We start from the raw sequence: 20832 nt of genomic DNA on the forward strand, positions 1-20832 counted from the left end.
GGTTGTTAAGTTTTCCTAGACACACTCCAATGTCCAGCAATACATGAATTCAAACAGCAAAGGCAGTAACTGCACAGGTTCAGTGTTATGTTGGTCAGCAGTGTGGGTTTCTTTCTCTATCTATCCTGCACAGACCATGTGCTGTCTATTGTCTGTCTTTTTCCCTTTTAACTTGTTTTGACTTTTCTTTCTCTAAAATTCCAAAACAATGTGACAGTATATAAAACAGTAAATGCTGCTCCTGGAATTCAAGGGAATCCCCTCCAACACCTAAAATACCTCAAAAAAGGAGCAGCCTTTTCCAGCCAGGAAATGTTCGCATCCTCCATCTTGGACTACACAGAAATGTTTACATCTCTTTTTTAAAAATTCTTTTGTGGGATGTGCGTGTCACTGGATGGCCAGCATTTATTGCCTGTCCCAAGCTGCCCCTTGAGAAGGTGGGGGTGAGCTGCCTTCTTGAACCACTGCAGTCCACTTGCTATGGTTAATCAACAATGCCTTTAGACAGGAAAATCCAGGAAATCTAACCCAGTGGCAGTGAAGGAACAGTGATATATTTCCAAGTTAAGAGGATGAGTGGCTCGGAGGGGAACTTGAAGGTGGCGATATTCTCAAGTGTCTGCTGCCCATGTCCTTCTAATTGAAAGTGGTCATGTGTTTGAAAGGTGCTGTCTGAGGATCTTTGATGAATTTCTGCAATTTATCATGTAGATAGTATACACTGCTATTACTGAGCGTCGGTGGTGGAGGGAGTGGATATATGTGAATGTAGTGCTAATTCCCACTAAGGGGAGGCAATGGCTTAATGGTATTGGTGCTGGCTCTTTATCTGAGTCTCTGGGTTACGTTCTGGGGACCTGGGTTCAAATCCTGCCACAGCTGATGGTTGAATTTGAGTTCAATAAATATCTGGAATTCAGAGTCTAATGATGACCAGGAATCCAATGTTAATTGTTGGAAAAAATCTAGTTCACTATCGTCCTTTAGGGATGGAAACTTACTTGGTCTGGCCTACATGTGACTCTGGACCCACGTCAATATGGTTGACACTTAACTGCCCTCTGGGCAATTAGGGATGGGTAATAAATGCTGGCCAAGCCAGTGACGCCCTCATCCTGTGAATGAACAAAAAAAGTCAAACTGTCTGCTTTGCCTTGGATGGTGTGAAGCTTCTTGAGTGTTGTTGGAGCTATACTCATCCAGGCAGGTGGGGAGTATTCCAACACATTTCTGACTTAGATAATTTCACAGTGTGGGAGAGGAATTTCTTGAATAATTCTTATATTTCTTGAATGTAAGAATAATAATTTCTTACTATTCTCCAATTCTTCAGCTCCAATATGGAATTACATGCTCCAGCAGTCAATGACGCAATACATGTAATATACGCCTTCACCTGGTCGTGATGTTTGTCTTTCCTTTAATGTGAGAATTATTGTTATTGTCAGGCACTAGGTTCCAAAGTGAGATAGCAAGAGAGGAATTTGCATTGTTTTGTACTTATAGCATTATTCATACAAGTTTTCTCTGAACTACTCTACAGAGAGCATGTTCCTTCTAAGTATTATAAGATAACCCCGCATTTCACTTTAATGTATCTTTCGTAAGTTCCTTTGAAATAGGGAATTTATCAACATTGCAGTGGAACTTGAAGATCAAAGATAGTTTAGAGAGTCAGCTAGCACCAAGTGTATTGACCTACCCTCCAGGCATAAAAAATGCTCCAAATTATTATGCACTATATTCATTCAAAAATGAGTTAATTTTTTTAAAATTTAGCACAAACCAGGTATGTCACCAATGTTAATGAACTTATCTGACAGCAACAAAGGATGCCATGATAAAATAGAAGATGTTTGACTTTATATTTTATAATCTCCATTATGATTTATTTCAATAAAACTTTGGCAAAATCAATATTTCATTAGTTTAAATTTGCCCTCCATTTAGTTGGATTCTTGAAAAGAAATCTTCCTGACATCGTGATGGGATAAGTACAGTGTAGGAATAATAAGTTATTTCAAATGCAGGCAGCAATGGAACTGGTTGATCAAAGCATTATCAGAACACATTTGAGGGCTTCTATCTCAGGTCTTTGAAATGTTGAAAGTACATAAATCTTGTAGGTGCCTGTCACACATTTTCAGTTGTTCCTGAACTGCAAACTAATTGAATCATCGATTCATTGAAACAATACAAGTATGTTTTTTGTAAACTCCAATTAGCCAGACTTGAGTTGCTGAGCACTAAGCAGTGCAGGTTCCCCTGTTTGAATATCAAAAAAAACCTTTCATCAATTTTAAGGCCATTCCTGGATTGTTATTCATGGTTATAGTTCTGATGCTCAGATTTTCTTTTTTTTTGGTGAATGTTGAATCAGTTTATTTTTCTCTGAGGTAGAACAGCAGTCATCAATGGAAATTCTTTTATTTAAAATATTGGAAACTAAAGCAGATTCTTTGGCAGGTCAAGATGGGTGACAAGTTCTCTGTGACTACATACAATAGCCTCACTTTGGTAACAACAGAGATAAGGTTTAGTAACCTCTTGATCTCCTAATCATTCTTGGCAAATCAGCCCTGGTGCTTCCTGGTAGAGTATCTTAAGAAGTGATTTTTATGATGGATTTAAGGGCAGACTGGGCACTGTCGACAGTGTGCCTTGTCTGTTCGTTGAGCATTGCCAATTTGTCTTATGTGGCATTGACTGAGCAGGTCATTCTTCACAGAGTCCTTAAGTTTATTCATACTGAATTTCTTGTGAATTGCTTCTGTTGCCACTGCTCTATTTTTGGGCTGCACTGGATTGGGCAATGGTCACTCCTGTCATGGCAAGGGCGATGCACCATCTCTCACTTGGATGATGACATTGGTCAAGCAAATACCAATATGTGCAATGGTCTTGTATTTGTATCTCTGATGAAAAAGGGTATTTGCTATGACTAGCCCATACACTATGTCAGGAGGAGGATTCCATTGGTCTTTTCTTTCTCTATGACTTCCTTGCTTTTAACACCTTTTTAGAGGTTTATATCCCTCCCAACTCTAACATTGAAAGCACCAAGGAGAAGGTTATCTCCCTCTTGGCCATGGGACAGTGACTAATCAGTGCAGTGTAAGGCCATTGGTTGCAGTGATTTGTTGCATACACGTTAGGAGCAGCCAATAACAATTTTACATAGGAGGATTGCTAACATAAAAGTCATTGTTCACCTAAGCGTTTTGAATTAATACTAATCCTATTGGGAAATAGAATGTCCTTTGCAATTGACTTTTGTGCAAAGTTATTTTCATGTGAATGCATAGTTCAAAGTCAATTTTTGGAAAATAGACATTTCAGGAACTTAGCCTCAATGACCTTTGGAATCAAGAAGGAAGTTAATGTAGATTCACCTGACAACTGAATTTTAGAAAGGGAAAGTTGGAAGTTTTTCAGAGATAGAGCATAGAAATTTTGAACTCTGCAAGGAAATTTCTTATTCAAGTCAAGACCACAGAAGGGTAATATGTCCTTCTATAGAAGTAATTGCTTAAACTTCTTTTTGGAGCATGGGGTATCACTGAAGCTGAGGGGATATTTATTATAAACTGCAATTTGAGTCCTTTAAATGTTATACTTTTCCTCATGATTTACCAAACTCTGTACTTTTCAGTCAGCAACAAATTTTAACTCTCTAAGTCCAAGTCTATAAAATATTTCTAATATACCATCCAAATAAGAGCCAATTATACTGCTGCTTAACTGAGTAACTTATGATTTGTGTTTTCATTATTTGTGCTTCAATATTTTCAATCCATTTGCATTTTCAGCAAATGCTTATTTACAAGTCATTAAGGAAGTATTGTTCTTCATGTATTAACAGGTCAGCTGTCATCATTTATTTCTGCTTTACTGCATGCTGAGTCTGTCACCATTTTGGTAGTGGATATCCCTTGACTGGGTGGTGGAGAATGATAACAGTGAAAATTTGTATAATTTAACTACTAAATCTCGTTTGGCACGACCAGATTGATGGGAAAACTTAAATCTGTTGTTTTGTCCTCCGCAGGGTTTTCTCTGAACTTCAGAATCGAAGTGCCTGTAGCAACACCAATGAACACACCATTGTTATGGATGCTGACCAGTTCAACAATTCTTCCATCTCTAGCATCACCAGCTCAGGCAATAATGCCACGTACAAAAATGTTCATAAATATGAATCATATGTTGTTAAGCTGCATAAAGTTGTGTTATAAAACTGGTGACAAACGATGGAACAATTTGGTTTTATCATTGCACTGTTTGGAAAATAATAGCTTGCTTTCTGTCATTCTATTTTAGAATTTTCTCTAGGAGTTTTGACCCAATGTATAGTTCTTTTACAATTGATATATTATCTAGCTTACAGTGTTTCTTTTTAATTTTTCGTTCATTTTAAGATAAATTGTTTTTGTACTCTGTGAACAAAGTAAAGTGCTTTTTCTAAAGAACACAAATTAAATTAGAATGATACACTTTAACATCATTGTGTCCTTACTCTTGATTAACCTTTTACAGTTACACACATTCTTCCTTTAGTGAGCAGAATTAATGTGGCTTTTCAGTTGTTGTTCAGAAACATGCAACTATTCTTGCAATATTTTTGACTTATTTAGACTTATATCTGTGCTATGGGTAACCTCAGCTTTTATCTGTATTCTGTTTGTAACAGGAGGAAATATTTAATTTACCTATCAAAATTTGTGACACTTCAAATAAAACATATCATATTTATTTTATGTCTTCAGTTTTCAATGTTATCTATACCTTATCCTGCCAATTTTTAACTCCTATTTCACATCTGAATATGATATTCAACTATTCTTCCTGAGTTCATTATAATAGCTAATGAAATGTCCATATATTGCATTTGATTGTGATTCTTTTTAGAATATCAAAGTGAAATGGAACAAGATAGAATTTGCAAAATCATGAGGGGTACAGATAAAGTGAGTGGCAGTTATCTTTTCCCTACAGTTTGAAATTGCAAGATGGGGGGTAGATTTTTAAGGTGAGAGGAGAATGATTTAAAAAAGACATGAAGTGCATTTTTTTTTGCACAGAGAGTGACTTGTGTGCAGAATAAATGCCCAGAGGTGGATGTGGGTACAATCGCAACATTTAAAAGACATTTAGACGGATACATGAATAGGAAAGATTTGGAGGGATATGAGCCAGGAGCAGGCAGGTGGGACTAGTTTAGTTTAGCATTATGGTCACGATGGACTGGTTGGACCGAAGGGTCTGTTTCTGTGCTGGATGACTCTTTGACTCTATAACTTTGTTCAAATAACTTCACTTTAAGTATTGACATGATCTTGACTAAAGTGACTAATGAATATCATGTGCTATACATTCTTGCGTATTTCTCTAATTAAAATGTTCTTCTGCTGTCTTTCCCAAATCTTACACTTAATGTTATGTCGATATCAGCCTATTCCAGACTCCTCAACCATTAGAAATGCTTTGCTTTGATTTACTCTGTTCAGTTTCTTCAGAAATCACCTCATTAACTCCTTTGTTAAAATATAACTCGCGGTAATTTTTCAAGTTGTTTCATGTATTTGTATTATCTTGTACCAGAGATAATCCTAATGAATGACTTAAGTTTCCCTGACATAATTTACTTCTTTATTTAAACACATGTCTTGAGACACACCATGACAAATGTAATCTTTTACTGGCATTTATGTATTGGCAGTGGCTGTTATCAGTATCAACCAATCAGATTAATTGGAAGGTATAGTTTGAAGCCTATATAAACTGGTAGGTTGACCCAAGACTAATTACGTGTTTCATTTTGTTTATTAAGCTAATAAAATGCAGCAAAATTTAATTTAATTCCCTAACAAGAATCTTCTGGGGAAGGGTACAGTATGGTTAATGTGCAAATGTTATTTTGTTCAGTAACACAGCTGTTTTTGTTTAGATAAGGACAAAGTTTCCTGGTATGAAGGTATTAGCCAGCTTTATGCCTGCCACTGTTCTTATGGGATTGCCAAGATTTGGAATTGAAATAAAGAGTGATAATGTATTTTACTCAATTAAGTACATTTATGGAGAAATGTGCTCAAGTGTAGACTTCAAAGTGCTAAACGCTTCTTTGAATATTCATTAATGGGATGTGGACTTTGCTTTCTAGGCTATTTATTTCTCAATTTTGAATAAAGCACATTGCTATTTGTCTGGAGTTACTTGTAGGCTAGACCAGGTAAGGACAGAAGATTTCATTCCCTAAATTACATTAATGAATCAAATGGGTTTCCATGACAATCAGTCGTAGCTCCATGGGCACCATTATGGTGTCCATATGGCAGTACAGTGGCTCAATGGTTAACACTGCTGTCTTACAGCACCAGGGACCTGGGGTCAATTCCAGCCTCTGGCAACTCTCTGTGCAAGGTTTGCATATTCTCCCCGTGTCTGTGTGGGTTTCCTCTGGGTGCTCCAGATGCCTGACACTGTCCAAAGGTGTGCGGGTTAGAAGAGAAGATAAAATCGAGAATAGGCATTAATGGGTCTTTAGCTGAAAATGATCTCCAGCATCTGCAGACCTCATTTTTTACTCATTAATGGGTCTTTAGCTGATTAGCAAGATGTGCCACAGGGACTTGACACAGGCGACTGACATGAATAGAGGATTGGCTTTGTCAGGATGGCAGCTAGTGACTAGTGGAGTTCCTCAAGGGTCAGTGTTGGGACCACAACTATGCATGATCTGGACGAAGGAACTGAGGGCATTGTTGCTTAGTTTCCACTTGACACAAAGATAGGTGGAGGAACAGGTAGTGTGGAGGAAGCAGGATGACTACAGAAGGAATTGGATGGCGAGGAGAGTGAGCACAGAAATAGCAGTTGGAATACAATGTGGGAAAGTGTGAAGTTATGCACTTTGTTAGGAAGAATAGAGGTGTAGATTATTTTCTAAACAGGGAAAGGTTTTGGAAATCTGGAACACAAAAGAATTTGGAAACCCTAGTTGAGGACTCTCTTCAGATTAACATGCAGATTCAGTTAGCAGTTAGGAAGGTAAACGCAATGTTAGCATTCATTTCAAGAGTGCTAGAACATAAGGATAGAAATGCCCTGCTGAGGCTGTATAAGGTTTATGGGTGGCACGGTGACCCAGTAGTTAGCCTTGCGCCTCACAGCATCAGAGAGGGAGTTTGCACATTCTCCCCATGTCTGCATGAGTTTCCTCTGGGTGCTCCAGTTCATCCCGCAATCCTAAGATGTGCAGGTTAGATGGATTGGCCATGCTAAATTGACAATAGTGTTCAGGGTTGTGTAGGATAATAAGGTAGGGCAGCTGGTCTGGATGGGTTACTGTTTGGAGGGTCCGTGTGGACTCGTTGAGCCAAAGGGCCTGTTTCCACACAGTAGGGATTCTATGAAGTTTGGGGTCAAACTAGATTTGAAATATTGTGAGCAGTTTTGGGCCCAGTATCTAAGGAAAGATGTGCTGGCCTGGGAGTGGTCCAGAGGAGGTTAAGAAGAATGATCCCTAGGATGAAGGACTTAACATAAGAGGAGCAGCTAGGGCCTCTGGGTCTGTATTTTATGGAGTTTAGAAGGATGAGGGGTATCTCATTGAAACCTACACTATACTGAGAGGCCTTGATAAAGTGGAGGTGAAAAAGGTGTTTCCACTAATAGGAAAGCCTAGGACTTATGGGTACAGACTCAAAGTGAAGGGGCAACCCTTTAGAACTGAGATGAGGAGGAATTTCTTCAACTAGAGAGTGGTGAATCTGTGGAACTCACTGCCACAAACTGCTGTGGAGGCCAAGTCATTGAGTGTATTTAAGAAAGAGATAGATAGGTTCATGATAAATAAGGGGATCAAGGATTATGGTAAATGGTGCATATTGCAGATGCTATTGGCCACTTTAACAGGAAGTTTTAAAAAATCATGCTATCTAAATAGTAAGCGATTGCAGAACTCTGAGATACAGGAGGACCTTATATGTGAATTTCAAAAGCAAACTAACGAATGTTCTTATTTATTGAGAAGGGAATTGATTGTATAAGTAGATAGATTATGTTGCAGTTACACAAGGCATTGCTGAGACCATGTCTTGAAGACTATTAATTATCTCATTGAAGGAAAAATGTAAATATCTTGAAAGTAATTCAGAGATTTGCTAGACAAATACTTGGAATGGAAGCAGCTGTCTTCTGATGAAAGGTGGGACAAACTAGACTTGTGTCTGCTAGAGTTCAGAAGAGTCTAGAAATATCTTTATGAAAACATGTAGGATTCTGGTGGGTCTTCACAGGGTGAATGTGAAAAGGAAGATTTTGTTGTGGAAGAATCTGGGACTCGGGAGTCACTAATAAAACACAAGACATGCCCCATTTAAGACCAAGACAAGATGAAGTTTTTTTTGTCTCTCGGGATTGTGAGTCTTGGGAAGGCTTTCCCTCAAACAGCAATGGAAGAAAATGATCCAATTACTGTTTGTGGTTTGAGTGCTCTGAGATGGGATGAAACATTTCTTTATTATAGCCTAGAGTGTGAACATCACTAGCACAGCTTGCATTTATCCTCCCTTGAGAATGTATGAGTTAGCTTTCTTGTTGAACTGCTAAAGTCAGTTAGTTAAAGTTGATCCCACAATGGCATCAGGCAGGATCTTCCGGGATTTTGAATAAGCAAGCATCGTGGGAGAGCATTTTGGTCTAAGTCAGGATAGCATGCTATTTGAGGCAACTTAGAAGAAATCATGTTTCCATACACCTTTTATCTATATGGTGGACATTGTGAGTTTGGGTATGCTGGTAAAGAAGTCTTGGTGTCATGCTGTAGTGTACCCTGCAGTCAATAGAAGTGCGTCATGCTGATTAAAGAGGATGGGTGTTGAGGTTTACAAATGGGTGCTTATCCAATGGACTCTTTCGTCATTGGTGATGTTGAGCTTCTTTTGGTGTTGTTGCAGCTGCACCTCCCTAGGCATGAAGCAGTGTTCCATCCCACTCTTTTTTTGAGCTTCATAAGTGGCTTTGAGAGACAGAAGACTGGACATCTGTTGCAGAATGCAAAACTCGTTGCACGTATTAGCAACATTTAGATGTCAATATCAGTTGCTTTTCTGATCAATGGTCCCAGCCCAAGATGTTGCTATAGGACATAGATGATGATGTTGTTGAATGCTGTTGCTTGATTCTTGTGCAGTGCAACTGATACTTGCTACTTTTGAGCCGAAACTTGAATGTTGTTTAGGCCTTGCTGCATTCATTCGTGGGTTGTTTCTTTATCTGAGGAAATGTGAATGGAGCTAAATATTATGTAATCATCAACAAACAACAATAGTTTGTATTTATATAGCACAATTAAGATAATAAAAATAACTCCAAAGTTCTTCTGTAGAATGTAATAAAGCAAAACTTAATGTTGAGCCAGATAATAGAGCAGATTAGGCCAAAAATGTTTAATTTTTGTTTCATGGGATGTGTGTATTACTGGCTATTTATTGCCGATCCCCATATACCCTTGAGTAGGTGTGCTGAATTACCATGCTGAAGTCCATGTAATGTACATACATCCATATGAAGGAAGTTCCAGAATGTGGTCCAGTCTCAATGGAAAAATAGAGGTGTACTCCAAGTCAGCATGATGTGTCATTTGGAGGGGAACTTGCAGCGAGTGGTAGTCACATGAAGCTAGTGCCCTTGTCCTTCTAGATAGTAGAGATCATGATTTGGAAAATGCTGTCAAAGGAAGCTTGGTAAGTTGTTGTATTACATTTTGCAGATGACACAAACTGCTGCTGCACTGCATATGTAGTGAAGGGAGTGAATGTTGCATCAAGTGCCAATCAAGTAGACTTCTTTGTTTTGGATGGTGTTAGGTTTCTTGAAAGTTGCTGGAGCTGCATTCATCCAGGGAAGTAGGGAGTATCCCATTACACCCGACTTGTACATTGGAGATTACAGACAGGCTTTGGAGAGCCAAGAGATGAATTCTCACTGCATACTTCCAACTTTATAAACTGACTTGGTAGCCACAATGTTTTTGTGGATTATTCAGTTCAGTTTCTGGTTTATAGTAACCTCCAGGGTGTTGACAATTATGGGATCTAATGATGGTCATGCCTTTGAATCCCAATGGGAAGTAGTTATAATCTCTTTCATTGGGCACAGACATTAGTTGACAATGGTGTAGCACAAATGTTACTTGCCATTTATCAGCTATTACCAGTTCCCTTTGTGCTTGGTATAAATCCAGCTGGAGAGCTTTCTCGTTCATTCCCATTGGCTTTAGTTTTGCTAGTTTTCTCTTGACGATATCCTGACCATTCAGAGTCAACCTGACCAATTTAAAATTTAAACAAAGCCTGCCAGTTAACTATTATTAATTGTTTCATTAATTGTTGTATTCTCTAAAGTAAAGGCTCCATTAAGCAGAGTTCACTTACGAACCAATTAGCTCTCTCCTTTTGGGCAGAATAAATATTGTTTTCCCTTTGAATTGGTATTCTTGCAAATTGTCCTGATGAATGGATGATAGAAATATTCTACAAAAAGTAATAAATGTTAGGTATGTTTAGGTGTGAATACTGCTTTTGGTATTCCCTAATAGAGGGTTTGACATTTTTTTGAATTTCAGTCATGCACTCAGAGAGCATTGTCAGGAATACTCTTCATTTTCTGGAATTGGCATTTGAGAATATTGTAGTTTTTATTGAGAGTGGTGATTATGTGTCACATCATGTAACAAAACTGATGACACCATTGAACACAAAATCACACCTATAATGATCGCAAGCTTGTCATTTTTAAAGCCAACAATGATAACACACACAGCCTTGACATCAACACAAGAAACCTTTTCAAATTTAATGCTGACAAAGACCAAAACCAAATCTTAGCATGCAGATGACTTTTTGCCCTTACATAGGTTTTTTTTTATATAATGGAATTTAGGTTTATCTTTACCAAAATAATAACATTACAATACTGAAAAAAACTATAAATAAGTAAAAGCTTATACATAAAATATTGCATAAATCTGCAGAGAATATCAGCATAACAATGATTGATAGATTCTTGACAGAGATTGATAGATTCTTGATGTCTCGAGGAATTAAGGGCTATGGGGAGAATGCGGGTAAGTGGAGTTGAAATACCCATCAGCCATGATTGAATGGCGGAGTGGACTCGATGGGCTGAATGGCCTTACTTCCACTTCTATGTCATATGGTCTTATGATCTTATAATCTAAAATCAATGAAAGTATTGAAATTCTCAATAAGTAAGGTGATTGCATCTATCTTACGTAAAGAAGATTATATTGAAGAAAGTAAAAATATGCTGAACAATCATAGAATTCCTACGGTGCAGAATTCGGCCCATCAAGTCCGCACTGACCATCCCATCCAGATCCATCCCTAACTCCCCCCATCCTTAATACCTGTCATCTTGCATTTCCCATGACTAACCAGCTAAACATCTTGGACACTATGGGCAGTTTAGCATGGTTAATCACATAACCTGCACACCTTTGGACCATGGGAGGAAATCGGAGCACCAGAAAGAAACCCACGCAGACATGGGGACAATGTGCAAACTCCACACAGACAGTTACCCAAGGCTGGAATTGGATCCAGGTTTCTGGCACTGTGAGGCAGCAGTGCCAACCACTGAGCTACTGTGCCACCCAGACAACTTTGAACAAACCCAATAAGTAGACTATTCAACAAACTCCAGTAATTTATTATAAATAAAGAAGAGAGTTAACCTTCATGACATTTCTATGGAAATCAATGGTAGAGATGTAAAAGATTTTAAAGTGTTTGCCTTCATTGCTCAGACCATTGGGTATCAGAGTTAGGATGTCATGTTTTGGTTGTATAGTACGTTGGTAAGACCACTTTTGGAGTACTGTGCACAGTTTTGGTCACCCTTCTATAGGAAAGATATTGTTAAATTGGAGAGGGTGCAGAAAAGATTTCCCAGGATGTTGCTGGGACTGGAGAGTTTGAGTTATGAGGATAGGTTGGGATTTTTTCGCTGGAGCGTAGGAAGTTGAGAGGTGACTTATAGAGGCTTATAAAGTCATGAGTGGTATAGAGAAGGTGAATAGCAAAGGTTTTTTTTCCCGAGGGTAGGGGAGTTCAAAACTTGAGGGCATAATTTTGAGGCGAGAGGAAAAAGATTTAAAAGGGGCCAGAGGAGTAACATTTTCACAGAGAGGATGGTTCATGTGTGGAATGAACTACCAGTGATAGATGCAAGTACAGTTATAACATTTAAAAGATATTTGGACAGGTAAATGAGTAGGAAAGGTTTGGAGGGATATGGGTTAATAAATGGGACTAGTTTAGTTTGGGAAACCTGGTTAGCACGGATGAGTTGGACCGAAGGGTCTGTTTCCGTGCTGTAAGACTCAATGGCTCTTGCAGAAAGTCAGTGGATGAGAGAAAAAAGGAAAATCTGTGACAGGTTTGAAGAGAGATGAAAGGCTGATCGCACAAAGTAGAAGTGATGGTATTGGGACATTTTTCTGAAATGGATCAAGAGGAACTAAAACTGGCAAAAGCAGAACAATTGTTAGTACCTATTGTCGAAAAAAATGGAATAATGGTACTTCTAATACTTTCAGTTTCGATTTCAGCTTTCCATCTTTGGAAGTATTTTGATTTTGTACCTGTAATTTATTGATTGACAAAAGGATGAACCAATTGCAAATAAAGGGTCATTGGAAATGAGTGATAAAAAATTGATATCTTCCTAATTTTTCAGAAATTTTCTTATTTATTTCAGAGAATCTGTGCCATATTACCACAAATGGTTAGTTAAATTGTCAGACTTCTATATTTCTGGATTCAAATATGAGAATCATAGAACCTCTATAGTATGGAAGCAGGTTATTCAGTCCTTTGAGTCCACACCAACCTCTCCGAAAAGCATCCCACCCACACCCACACCAAGAAAATCAGAATAAAACATTCAAAGTTTCTTACCATTTGAGACTTCCCACGCTTACAGTTAGATTTATAGCAGCTTTCTTTGGGTGTAGAGTCAGATTAGGCACACAAGCTCTCTGGCAGGATCAAGTAGACCCCATTGGGCTTGTGGGATGTGGGTGTGCCTGACTAATAGTTGTTTTCATGGAGCTGAAAGTTAGTGATTTGGAAGCACCCTTCCTACCTACATGTATGTCAGCAGAATCAGTGAAAGGGCAGAGGCGAGTACATTGCTTGTGAACTCATGGGTTGAATTTTTGTTTAAAATTCAGGGCTAGAACATTTGCCATGTTTAACTTCTGCTTTTACAGTAAGTTGCTTTTGGATTCTAAGTACATTATGGATGCAAAATAGTATAGAGTTCTCCCCTCTCAGAGTCAAAGTTATTTTATTCCATCTGTTCAGAGATGTTATTACATACCTCTGGAGCGGGTGGGCCTTAAACCCAAAGCTCCTGGCTTAGGGGTGAAGATGCTACCACTACACCTCAAGAGCCTCAATGAGCTTAGCATGATCTCATCATTAATCTCAAGAGAGTATCACTGAATGCATCAATATCTTTGATATTCCCGTTTCCCACATTAATCGTTCTTCTGGTATCTTGGAATGTACTTGTGAGTTTATCACAAATCAGTATAAAATTATGGAATCTTCATGATGTGGACTTGTGACCTCTGAGAAACCAGCACAAATATATGCAAACTTGTTTCACTTTGCACACTTAACTGTTGGCACACAATGAAGATGTTTACTCCATTAATTTGGACAGAATTCAAACTGAATTCAAGTGAAAGGGCTGGTCCTTTTTAAATCCTCAGATATTTTCAATGTTTCACCATCAAATAAGCCATATGAGATTGTTTTAACACTGGAAGTATTGTGACTACCATTAAAAGTATCCTGTCCTTTAGTGAGAATTGCTTTGTGTATTGGCATTATATTTCTGTCAAATACCTTGCGCAAGCAATTAACGGACAAATCCTGGCAGATTTATTAAAAGTTCTAAAGCTTAAGCTAACGCAGCAACAATGTCTTGTTATTACATACTTATTTGTAAACTTACTACAAATAAACAGACATAGCACTAACAGAACAGGGTTTCTAACATAGATGCAGAAGATGTTTCTGAGCTATTATATATTTTTCGTTCATCAGTTATTTGTTTTTGGCCAGTATAATCCCCTTTCTTCAGTTACAGCAGAGTCACATGTCCATCAAGTTGAAAATCTCTTCAAAAGAACAAACTCCCTGAAGTTTAAAAATAATTGAAAATTTGTGGGTTACAGGTAAATAATAGATAGTAACATAATCGGAATTAATTTTGATGATTTGGGATAATATCCTGGATGATCGTGAATCCCCTAATAAAATAAATCCACAATCAAATTCAGAAAATAAATATGACATATTGATAAAGATGATGCCAGGTCATTTAATTGCACAATAAATGAATGTCAATACAGAACAAATATAATTTAAATATGCCTCTAACATAAATCACTTTAAGAAGTGTTATTAAATAAGATTTTAACATCTGTTCAACTCAATGAACTGAAAGCTATATTCTCTTTCTGAATGCTAAATAACTACTGACATAATAATCACCTCTATTACAAATCTAGATAATTGAACAACAGCAGGCGTGCTCTTCTCATTTTAAACTAAAGGAAGACCAAAACCCACAAAAAAAATAAAATTATGTTTACAATATGATCATCTGAGAAGAAATTTGAGAGAAGGAAGAAAATCATGCAATTGTTCTTAACTTTTCTAATTAAATTAAATAGTGCATCATGCAATTATTTGTTAATGTTTGAGTCCTAGGCTTCAACCTACTGCGAGTGGATTTCTGTGAAAATTATTTCCCTTGTTGTGTCCCATCTCCTGCAGCTGTCAATTTCCTGTTACAGCATGATTCTAGGCCTGGTCCCCAGTCTGTCCCCACTCAATGTCCATATGCGTGTACTTTCAGTAAAAGTGAATTGTTGGGTAGTAATTACAGGCAAACTCACCAGGGCCCACTGGAGCTTTTAGAAAGATGGGTGGGGAACTTGAATGGGTGGGGAGTATAAATTCAGTTTCCTGACAGCAGGTTAAACCTTTCATATGAGCATTTATTAACTTAATATTTATTAGTAGCAACTTGTTATTCCCTTCCAAATGGATTTGTGGGTCTACCTGCAACACATGGACTGCAGTAGTTCAAGAAGGCAGCTCACCACCACCTTCTCAAGGGCAACTAGGGATAGGCAATAAATGCTGGCCCAGCCTTTTCATATGAGTGGAAAAAAAAACAGGACACAGGAATCACGTTCGTGGACACAATCTTATGAAGCAAGAAACAGAAAACCCAGGTGATCACAAAGCCTTCTATATACGTGAGGCATATATCCAGTGGGATAGACTTCTTCATCCAAGCTCCAGTGAGTACAAACCTCTTCAATAACTTGGCTCCTTTGTAACTAAACCATTGTTTTTCATAAGTGCTTACAAATTAAGGCAGAGCGGGTCAGGCAGCTCATGAGAAGCCTCAGTCATACGTGGTTTTGCTCATTTATTCTTACAGTGTAAGCGATGATCCCTGACTCAATCAACAGCCTATAACCAAAGAGGCAGCTACACTGATGGCTTTTAGCAAACTTGAGAACAGTGTCAAAAAGGGAGCTCAACTCGAAAGGTTCAGATTAAGATGGATATGATGGGAAATGAACAATCGGGAGTAGCATTTAGAGGTCACAGTTGTGGGGAATACTGGAAGGGTCCTGAGGAACAGAGACATGTGGGGGAAAGGAATTGGCAATTGTGCAAGGGGGACATGGATGGGTGGGAGCTGCAAAAGGAGAAAGAGAAAGTGAATTGAAGAAGGCATTGGGGAATCTAAGGTGAGGCACAGGGACTTGGATTGAAATAGATCTGGGGGAGGGGCAGGAATATCAGGGAAGACAGTGAAAGGTCCAAATACCAATCAGGTGGTGGGACAGTAATTAGAGAAGGACAGAGGAGATGCAAAAGGAAAAGAAGAAGCCATGTCCATGTGGTACAGTGGGGAGAGTACAGAGTGAACTAATTGAATGAAAAATTAACAAATTAGCCATATAAAAAACTGTAAGAACTAAAGATGCTGGAAATCAGAAAGGAAAACAGAAATTGCTGGGAAAACTCAGCACGTCCGGCAGCATCTGTGGAGAGAAATCAGAGTTAACTGGGGCAGAGGGTGGTGAATGATTTCATGCACAGTCATACTGGAGTGTGCACAGGCCCATATATGGGACAGACAAGGACCTGGGCATCAAACCAGAATACAGGCTGTAGATTCCAAGGTTGCGGTGCTGTATCGCAGAAACCAATGAAGACCACCAAAAGTCAGATTAAACAAATTACTACATGCATGAAAAACAGTGTAATGATCAAAGTTACAAAGGTTTTATGCATGGCATAATGTGGAAGAGTCAGACATTTCTCACTAAGGCTCCAGTCAGACCCAACCCAGAATACAGAGAACAGTTTTTAACCCCTTATTTAAGCAAAATACACTGCCAATTCTAGCAGTCAAGAGAAGATTTGCTTGATTTCCAATGAGGAGACATTGAGCAGGTTGACTTGTACTCATTGAAGATTATAAGAATGAAGGGAGACCTTATATGAACATATATGACAGGGTAGATACAGAGATGTTGTTTCCCCTTGACGAGAGTCTAGGATCAGAGAGTGTTGCTTCAGAATAAGGGGGAAATAAGGAGGATGTTTTTGTCCCAAAGGATAGTGAATCTATGAAATTCTTTACTGTAAAGGACTGTCCATGTTGAGTTGTTGAATATATTCAAGGCTAAATTGACAGATTTTTAATCAGTAAGGGAAACCAGCGTTATGAGATAAATGAGGAAAGTGGCTCTGATGATTATTCAGGTCAGCCATGATCTCATTAAATGAAAACTCGATGGGCTGAATGGCTTACTTATGTTCACATGTTGTATGGTCTAAAAGGAAATCCATGCTGAGATCATCAACGATGCACCTCACCCTGTCAAGGTGGCTATAGGGCAGTCTTTCACGTGGCATATGGGTTCCCATATAAGGAATCAAAAGGTAACTTGACTCTGTCATGATCACAAGTAAAAAACATTCATCTCATTCCTGATATTTCTTTACAGGAAGTACTTCCTTGCCAGATGACAATTTTACTCAGCAATTGCGATGGTATTCCTGAGGTTAAGAAGGATGATGAGAAGGAGAAATAAGAATGCTCAGCATTGACAGAACCGGCGATACCCAGCTCAAGGAGTACAGCGAAAGAGGAGCTAGCAATATCAAAGACCAGCAATACCAGGATCTCCCGTGCCATTAAACAGTGCACCGAGAGAGAGTGTCCCAAACATCACAACTCCCTGTACATGCAAGACCATCTGACACTAGGCTATATTATTTAAAACATAGAACAGAGAATATAGAACATAGAAAAGTACAGCACAGCCATTTACATATATTTAATATGAGTTATTTTAAAGTTTGTTGTTTTGAATTTTGAATTAGTGACATATGGTTTTTTCTGTGTCTCTGAATAATAGCATAATTACTTTGTAGGTATTTTTGTCGATGTGGTGATCTATTTTAAAGCATTTTGAGAAAAACAGCCTGTCAGGAACTGATGGATTTTAGTTCATGTTAAGAGAGATTGTGAGTGAGCAAGTTACAAAGACTTGGAGTTATCTGAATGTAATGAAGTTGTCTAATGAAGCTCTGGACTTGTTCTTTTTAAGCTTAGTGGGTGCATCGGGATCTGATATAAAAGATTTATTTTTACATTTTAACTTGACCAAATCTGCAGGAACCTTGTTTGAAGATGGATGTGCAAGTCGGTGTTTGTGAGATGGGGAGAGGTTAGTAAAGTTATATTGCCTAGAGTAAGCTGTTTAGTAATAGTTCCAGACAAGAAGCATTTGGGAAAAACCTTGGAGAGATATTTTGAAGCTGAAAATATTTAAGCTCAAGGGTTTATGCCCCTCATGACAGACATTTCCACCCTGGGAAAAAGTCTCTGGCTATCTATGCCTCTCAACATCTTGTACACCTCTATCAAGTCACCTCTTATCTTTCTTCGCTCCAATGAGAAAAGTCTTGGCTCCCTCAACCTTCCTTCATTTGAAATACCCTCCAATCCAGGCAGCATTCTGGTAAATCTCCTCTGCATCCTCTCCAAAGCTTCCACATCTTTCCTTTAATGAAGCAACCAGAACTGTACACAATATTCCAAGTATGGTTTAACCAGGACTCCATAGAGCTGCAGCAAAACCTCATGGCTCTTAAACTCAATCCCCCGGCTAATGAAAGCCATGGATTTAAGGAAACGTTTTCCAATGATCTCGTAGTAAGTTTAGTGCCCAGTATGTATTTGAACATTACAAATATTGGTATTTATTCTTAATATGTAACAAACTGTGCTTTAAAAAAAGCTCAAGACTAAATACAATTCTTATCTTTGGCTCCTCTTCAACCAATCTGTTTTGAACACAAGCTCTGGATATGACATAAAGCCACATGTTCAAATCCAGAATACGTTAATTCATCATTGTAATAAAACAATTTTCTTAGCAGCAATTGTCCCAGAAGTGCATGGTTTTATGATGTAGGTTGTGCCATTTACATGTATTTAATATGAGTTATTTTAAAGTTTGTTGTTTTGAATTTTGAATTAGTGACATATGTTTTTTTTTTCTGTGTCTCTGAATAATTGCATGATTACTTTGTAGGTATTTTTGTCAATGTGGTGATCTATTTTAAAACATTTTGAGAAAAACAGCCTGTCGGGAACTAATGGATTTTAGTTCACGTTAGGAGAGATTGTGAGTGAGCAAGTTACAAAGATTTGGAGTTATCTGAATGTGATGAAGTTGTCTATTGAAGCTCTGGACTTGTTTTTTTTTTAAACTTAGTGGGAGCACCTGGATCTGATATAAAAGATTTATTTTTAAATTTTAACTTGACCAAATCTGCAGAAATCCTGTTTGAAGATGGATGTGCAAGTCGGTGTTTGTGAGACAGGGAGAGTTTAGTAAAGTTATATTGCCTAGAGTAAGCTGTTTAGTAATAGTTCCAGACTAGAAGCATTTGGGAAAAACCTTGAAGAGATAATTTGAAGCTGAAAATATTTAAGCTCAAGGGTTTGAAAGTGCCAGGAAGAGTCTATATGATTTTTCTGAATGGGAGTATAAGTCATAATTATAGTGTGCCAGTAGTGGTAGAAAGAAGGTGTTTTTTTCTCAGATGTGTACTGTCCAAAAGGGATACTTCTGAGACTGTGAAGGGGTCTTAGTTCAGCTGGTTGTGGATGGTTGGTTATGATGCAAAATTACATCAACAGTGTGCATCCAATTCCTGCTCTGGCTGAAGTTACTATGAAGTACAGTCCTTTCCAATCTCTTCCCTCACCTGAGGCTTAGTGAACCTTAAGTTAAATCACCATCATGATCTCCCTCTAATGCCCTATTGTCTGCTAAGACTATGGCAATTTTACCTTGAGGATCTGTAACCAAGTGTTTTAATGGGATATATAGAACATAGAAAAATACAGCGCAGTACAGGCCCTTCGGCCCTCGATGTTGCGCCGACCAAAGCCTACCTAATCTACACTAGCCCAATAACCTCCATATTCTTCTCCAATGCCCGCTTAAAAGACCATAAAGAGAGAGAATCCACCACTGCTACTGGCAGGGCATTCCATGAACTCACAATCCGCTGAGTAAAGAATCTACCCCTAACATCTGTCCTATACCTATCACCCCTTAATTTAAAGCTGTGTCCCCTAGTAACAGCTGACTCCATTAGCGGAAAAAGGTTCTCACTGACAACCCTATCTAAACCCCTAATCATCTTGTACACCTCTATCAAATCTCCCCAAACCTTCTTTTCTCCAATGAGAACAGCCCCAAGTGCCTCAGCCTTTCCTCATACGATCTTCCTACCATGCCAGGCAACATCCTGGTAAACCTCCTCTGCACTCGTTCCAATGCCTCCACGTCCTTCCTATAGTATGGCGACCAAAACTGCACACAATACTCCAGATGAGGCCGCACCAGAGTCTTATACAACTGCAACATGACCTCAGGACTCCGGAACTCAATTCCTCTACCAATAAAGCCCAGTACACCATATGCCTTCTTCACAGCACTATTTATCTGGGTGGCAACTTTCAGAGATCTGTGTACATGGACACCAAGATCCCTCTGCTCATCCACACTACCAAGTAGCCTACCATTAGCCCAGTAATCCATCTTCTTGTTACTCCTACCAAAGTGAATGACTTCACACTTACCTACATTGAACTCCATTTGCCACCTTTCTGCCCAGCTCTGCAACTTATCTATATCCCGCTGTAACCTGCCACATCCTTCTTCGCTGTCCACAACTCCACCAACTTTTGTGTCATCTGCAAACTTGCTCACCCAGCTTTCAAGCCCCTCCTCTAGGTCATTTATAAAACTGACAAACAGCAATGGTCCCAAAACAGATCCTTGTGGAACACCGCTAGTAACTGCACTCCAAGATGAACCTATACCATCAACTATTACTCTCTGTCTCCTTCCAGCCAGCCAATTCCTAATCCAAACCTCTAATGCACCTTCAATGCCATACCTCTGTAGTTTTTGCATTAGCCTACCATGGGGTACCTTATCAAACGGCTTGCTAAAATCCATATACACCACATCTACTGCTTTACCCTCGTCCACTTCCTTGGTCACCTTCTCAAAGAACTCAATAAGGTTTGTGAGGCACGACCTGCCCTTCACAAAACCATGCTGACTATCCTTGATTACATTATTCCTATCCAGATGTTCATAAATCCTAT

This window comes from Hemiscyllium ocellatum, chromosome 2 (genome assembly GCF_020745735.1).
Source record: "Hemiscyllium ocellatum isolate sHemOce1 chromosome 2, sHemOce1.pat.X.cur, whole genome shotgun sequence".
Lineage (NCBI taxonomy): Eukaryota > Metazoa > Chordata > Chondrichthyes > Orectolobiformes > Hemiscylliidae > Hemiscyllium > Hemiscyllium ocellatum.